The sequence below is a fragment of the Centropristis striata genome, chromosome 21, assembly GCF_030273125.1.
Source record: "Centropristis striata isolate RG_2023a ecotype Rhode Island chromosome 21, C.striata_1.0, whole genome shotgun sequence".
In the NCBI taxonomy this organism is placed as follows: domain Eukaryota; kingdom Metazoa; phylum Chordata; class Actinopteri; order Perciformes; family Serranidae; genus Centropristis; species Centropristis striata.
This window is the reverse complement of record NC_081537.1, coordinates 9,844,207-9,851,235: the sequence shown is the minus strand read 5'-3', so window position 1 is coordinate 9,851,235 and position 7,029 is coordinate 9,844,207.

The window sequence follows — 7,029 nt, the reverse complement described above, 5'->3', positions numbered from 1 at the left end:
ATATGAAAATCCAAACATTGAAAACATTAGTTAAAATGAAGCATTTACTACTTTTACTGCAATAAATGATCTAAATACATTTGCAATGTTGCAAATTAAAGCAACAAACCCACAGATCTCCCTTTAAACACTTTATTAAAAAAATTAAGCATTGTCTTGTTTTGATAAAACACAAATAAACAAGACAATTTAAAACATAATGCATGCAACATTATCCCAGTTTAGCATTGCAAATGACATATTTCATGTGTCTCTTCTGCAGCTATAGTCGACATCACACGTATAGTTGACCTGAGGGAGTCTGAAATCAGCCAGGGGAAATGTTGAAACTCCAGGTGGTCCACAACCAATTAAATAAAGCATCACTGTGCTGCTTTTTGAAACACACACACACACACACACACACACATTCAAGAAAGAGAGAGAGAGAGAGAGGAGGCGTCTAGATGCAGAGAGATTGAGGAAAAAAAGAGAAAAGAACAGTTTTTTCCACAATGTTGGGGAAAAAAAGGAGAAAGAAACGAGTTTCATTTGCTGTCAAAACATTTGTAGTGGAATTAAACATATGGATGCCACAGGCAAAGTGAGGGCTGGAATATATTAGAGCTGCACGATGTTACACTAACCCTCCAGTATCTTACACTGCTCCGAGAGATTAATGGAATAAAGAGGAGAAAGAGGAGGGGGGGAGGGAGGGAGGGAGGAGAGGAGGACGGGGGAGGAAGAGTGAGTGAGTGAGTGTGTGTCTGTCTTTCTCAGGCCACTGCAAAATCAATATTTTTCCATGATACACAGCTCTCGTTGTCGGCCATAAGATATCCCCATCAAAACCTAAATATTAGCCGTCCCGTCTCGCAGTCCGACTTCTGCGTTAATTAGCCACGTCTGTTTGAAATTGTAGTATTTGATTTGTTTGCGAGTCCTGAGGTTTTCCACTTTTCTAATGAAACCAAAGCGTCTGTACAGCTTTTCTACACACTCCTGCAAAGTGTCATTCCTCGCTTTATAGATAATATTCTGCACCCAGTTCCAACATGTTCTCATCATGTCAACATGCTGGTGTCTGTTAAATTAAAAAAAAAAAAAAAAGAGGAAGAGAAGAAGAAGAAGAAGAAGCCCAAGGAGTGTAATACTGCATCGATTTTTCTGTTCTATTAAATTAGTGTGTTTCAGCACGGCGGGGTAATTGGGAAAGGCTTGTATGAGAAAATTTCAGAGTGTAAAGAGAGAAGGGGGGGAAAGGAATGTGCAGATATGTTCACAAATGAATAGTGGGCTTGTTGTTTTATGCCCTCAGTAAGGAGAGAATTGAACTATGTGTTGAATGTCTCAAAGGGAATAGATTGTGATGAGAGGAGAGGAGGAGGGGGGCGAGGACTCCAAGTCCTTGGTTTTAAAAATCTTCAACTTTTCAAGAACAGATAGAAAAATGCTGTTAATATCACCCCCCAAAATAAGTCATCATTGTGGTTTTCACTTCTCCTTCGGGGGCCTGGTGTACCTGGCATCAGTGTGATACCACTTACTGTGATATTTGCTATGAATGTGAGTCATAAAAAGGGAGTTTCAGCGGTTTGGACCCTCAGCATATTTACACACTCACCAGGAGACTCGGCCTGGAAATCTATAATTTGAAATGAACGTAGATAGTTTATAAGCAGCGGTGTCAAGTCATATATGATTATTCATGTTCTTGATATGACAAATTGTTTTTTTTTTCTTATTCATATGAAACCCCGTGCAGGTTGTGTTCTGAGTGACATTTAGGCTGCAAATGAGTGGCTTTCATCTGCTGATCAAAACAATAAATGGACAGTAATAATTAGGGTTATCTCAATATACGGACATTAACGATATGACTTGATATTTAGCACATGAAATATTGATATCATGGTAATCACACACATATTATAAAATGGAGTAAATAATCCAGCATCTCTTAAATCTTTTGGATGTTTTGTTTATTAGATCATGGTTGCCATTTATTCAATAACTTTGAATTATCATTTTGTACAGTTATGATTAGACTTTCCCTCGTCCTCCTTTAATTTAGAGTGTAATAAATTTACAAGAAAAGAGGCAAAATGCATAATAAATTAATGTGAAGATGAATTTGCATACAAGCCTTTGTTCTTTCAAATTTTCTACAGATATAGCAATAATATCTTTATCTTGAAGTATTTTGGCCATAATAATCATGTCGTGAAAATCTGATATTATGACAGCCCGACACAGAATATAGTCATTTTTTCATTTTTCTGTCAATGTTCCACACATGCTTGAATTCTCACAGATATATGAATGCAATAACTATATTCTGAATGAAGGTAATATATACCATGAGTTACAAATTGACGCAATATGGCACAGATACAATAAAATGTATGGTTACTTTGTTTCTATAACTGTTATTACTGAATCATAAGACTGGGTAAGTTAACCCATTATTGCATTGGCATTCTATTAACCCACAATGGGACACTTTTTTAATATTTATAACAAAAGTCACTCATGTTCTAGTCATCTATATAGAAGTCTGTAATGAATAAGTCAAGCTTTACTCTCCGCTAAGTAACATGCACTTATGGCTTGAATTGCATAAACATAAAAGACTCATGAAGCAGTAAAACAAGAATTCAAATTTCAATAAAGAAATTAAAATTATATTTCTGTCTTTAAACTAATTTTCAGTGTTCTTACACCTTTTCCAAAGTCAAATTCAAGCACTTTTACAGTATTTTCAAGCTTTTTCAGCACTTTACAGCTGCAGTACATTACATATTTAGATTCAGTCTTACAGACTATAGAGTATAAATTATTAGATTATAGAGTGCATCTTATTGTGCTATAAAACAACAGAAATAAGCTGGTATGCTTTGTGACAGCATTCCACAGAAAGGTGACAAATTAAAACACAAAGTTTCATGTTTCAAAAATGTGTTTTTAAGTAGACTTGGCATCCTGTCTAAACTAAATTTCAAAAGGTTTCAAGCACTTTAATGAAAATGTAGGTACCTTTTTACATTAAAATTCAAGTGTTTTCAAGGATTTCCAGCACCCATAGGAACCCTGATTCTTTAAATCCTTATGCAACTTGTATCATCTGAATGACCGTATTTGCAATCTCCCCACATAACTTTCTCATTTAAAGCCAATAACTGATTGTGAATATGTTTAGAAAAATGTTTCAAATGAGTTGTTGTGTTCTTTTGCTCCGGAGGCTGCAGGTAGAGACCCTCCCTCCCTCCCTCTCCTCCTCTCTCTCTGTTTGTAATTATTGTTTACACTGTTTACTGCTAAACCGTCTTTTTGCCATGTACTAATTTCACGCTAGACAGCCACAAAATTATTCAGCATTCTCGCAATATGCGAAAGTCAACGCAGATACATTTTTATTTTGCAGCGGACCGTCCTCTCTCGCTAGTAACAATGTGGCAATTTAGCCCATGTAGCAGTTTGACCTTAAACACACGCTTTTAGAGACAAACCTGGTTATTTGAGCAGGAATTTCCTAACAAAAGGCGTGGACAGACAGTTGCCCCTCCTGGACTAAATTTGGTAAATGTGGGGGCCTATGCATATTTTACATAACGATTCTGCCTATTATTGCAATTTCAGAGATCCTACAGTGTGAGAACGACGACCAATTTATCATTCATTGCGGTAAATCGCAGTGGAGACTGCATTTAATTGAGTTTGTATTGTATTTCGTAGCTGGGTGCCTTCTCGCTATAGGGTGGGGGGGTTCTCTCTCAGGCCATCCCAGTGCAGCGGGGGCTGAGAGGGGGTGAGGAGAAGAGAGGAGAGGAGAGGAGAGAAGAGGAGAGGGGACCCCCCTCCATCTCCTCCACCCCTCCTCCTCTCAGCTCCGCCTCTGTCTTACCAAACAATCAACTGGTAGCGAAAATGGGCATCTTTCATGTAAATTGAGCAACAACCGGCTGCAGATTCACATATTGTGTTCTCTAAATTGCTAAGTGGTTATATTTGTATGTTAAAGCATTAACTGGACCGCTTTAAATGGACGTGATGGGTAAATAACGAGTAGGTAAACAATTGTAACCTCCATTCTGACATACACAAACACCAAAAAGTTCATTATAGCTTTAGAAAGGCACCAATTTTGGGCAATTTTCTCATTTAATTTTCTGATTCTTATTCTAATCTTAAACCTGATTTTATGAGTTGAGATACATTAAATAATAATAATAATAATAATAATAGAGAAACCTGATTTAGGCCTACCTCCATATGTCAGGAACAAGCAGGACGTTTGGGTTTTTCCAACCTGCTCGTGGTATGAATGATGGCGGACAAACTGCAAGTGCTGCACTCTTATTTCCACTCTACGTGCCCACCACTTTGATAATGTGCTTGTTAATTGTCTGGATGTTGTTATGGAGACATGGATGGTCTTCATGACCTCCATCAGCCGGTTCATCAGCTCTTTGGCTCCCCGGTTCCGGACGACTCTTTGCGGCCTCGACAGGCTGCTGGATTCACCTCCGCGTGCCACTCAGCTCCGCGCGGACACATCCCAGCATGCCCCGCTGCTGCCGTGGCCCGTCACAGCTCTCTGAGTGCGCGTTTCTTTTTTTTAATTAAATCTATTTGCACTTTAGGCGATATTCAATAGAAGTTATATCAGCAGCAGCCTTTTTGAAGGTTTGCATAGATGTGAACACACACACACACACACACACGCGCGCGCACGCGCGCACGCACAAAGCTTGTTTGTCTTGCAAATTTTTAAATAATTCAGGTGAGGTAGACATATAACAATTGCACGTGCACGATAGACACACTTGCACGCACGAGGATCGCTTTATAAGCAAATAAGCTACAACTGAAAGTATAAAATAATTAAATAAATACTCATTATGACACAAAGACACGACCAGGATCATCAAAATTGATTCAAAACTCCAAATACAGTCAAAAGACTGGGATATGTTTTGAGAGAATGAACTACAGAAACGGCCAGACCGTTTTATAAACATTTTATTTTAACATTTGCTACAGAAAAACGAAAGGATAGATAAATAAATATAAAGATAGACAAACACAATATATACATAGCTTACAATAATAAATAAATAAATAGATGAATAAATAAATAAATAAATACAAAGAGATAAATAAATAATTACAAATAAATAAATAGAGCACACACTATACACAGCTGCCATATCTCTTTTCTGATCAAGCGAATAATTCGCTTAAAGAAATCCACAAAACAGTAACAATGCGTGCCTTACAAAAAACTTAATAAGTAAACAAATGAATATAAATAAATACAATTATTTATCGCCTTATCACAAGAATTTATTTCTGTTTTGTTGGCTATGTATTTACTTGCTTGCTTGTTTGAAGTATCAGTTATTTTTTTTTATTTGCAAAATTATTTACTTTAATTTTAATGTATTTATTCATTTTTTTAAATGTACGCATTTATATTTTATTTTAATATTGTATTAAATTGTTAATTCATTTGCAATTATAACACACATTTCAAATTCTAATAATCGTAGTATTGAAAATAGCGTATATTTTTGTTAATTATTTATTATATGAAGCCTTAAAATGTATTATTATTATTATTATTATTATTAATAATAATAATAATAATAATAATGCTATTATTAATATTATTATTATTTAACCTAGACGTTCAGATGAAGCTCCGTGAGGTTCAGTGCAGCTCTCAGTATAATATATAAATAAATAAAAGTGCTGTTTCAGTGTCTACCTGCTGTAACGGTAATAATATTCGTGTGTTTGTGAGTCTGCGTCTTGTTATTGTTATTATTGCTATTATCGCCTCATAGTGCTGCCACAGAAACGCTGGCCGTCCTGCTGCAGTCACTTTGAATTAACTTCACCAACACGTTAACTCCTCACTGACTGCAGCACACACACACACACACACACACACACACACACACACACACACACACAGAGGTTACAGTGTGGGGTCACTGAAGTTCAGCCAAACGCACCAAAATACAAACATGTGTTTACAGTTGTTTTCATTTACGAGAGATCATATAATAAAAATAAAAGAAATCGTCCGTGTTTGACGCTGAAACAAATGAAGGCACAGGAGAGAACACAATGTTGCCTTTTGTCAAAAATGTTCAAAGTGAAATATAGAAAGTGCGAATAAGATAATAAGGATAATATGTTTGCATTTTAATGAGCCGCTGTTGTAGCTGCTGTGATGATTAGTACAACTAAAAGCGTGTTCTTCAAAGTGAGCAGACTATTTATGTAAAGCAGGCCTGCTCCAGCAGCCAGCCTGCAGTTTCACGTTTCTGAAGCTTTTACACTTTTACACAACAAGATCCAACATCCGACCAAAAGGCAAAAAACACGAGGGGAATTGTTTAAAATTAAATTTTTCAGCGAGGAAACAAATTTGTTGAAATCACTCTAAATGTGTGTTTAAAAAAAAAACAAAAAAAAACTGTCCTCACACTGGTGTCAAATTAACTACGGCTTTTTGTGAAGAAAAAAAATACTGCAACAAAAATATAATTTTAACGATTAAATCTATTGTTTTATATTTAAAGACATTTAATACGAAAATTACCTATATTTTATAATTTGGATAAAAATAAAAAGGTCAGGGCAATAGGACCTGGACACACACACACACACACACACACACACACACACACAAAGAAACTCAACATGGCGATTGTGGCTCGCCCACCCCGCCAGTGATCGATTTTTAGGTTTTATTGGGTTGTTTTTACGCCGTGAATGCACCACCGCCTTTAAATTAAGGCAAAACATCCAGAAAGCATTCTAAATAAATTAGTCCCATATTACAATTAAATAAAATATTTTTAATAAAAGAAAATTAATGAAACATTTAATTGATCACATTTCAATTAATTTAGTTTAATTTATTTATTCACATCTACATTTTTCAAACGAATTTTAATTGGTTTAATGAGGCTTATTGTATTTTTTAAAACTCTGTATCATTACTGACCTAATAATCAATAAAGATTATTAATTTTG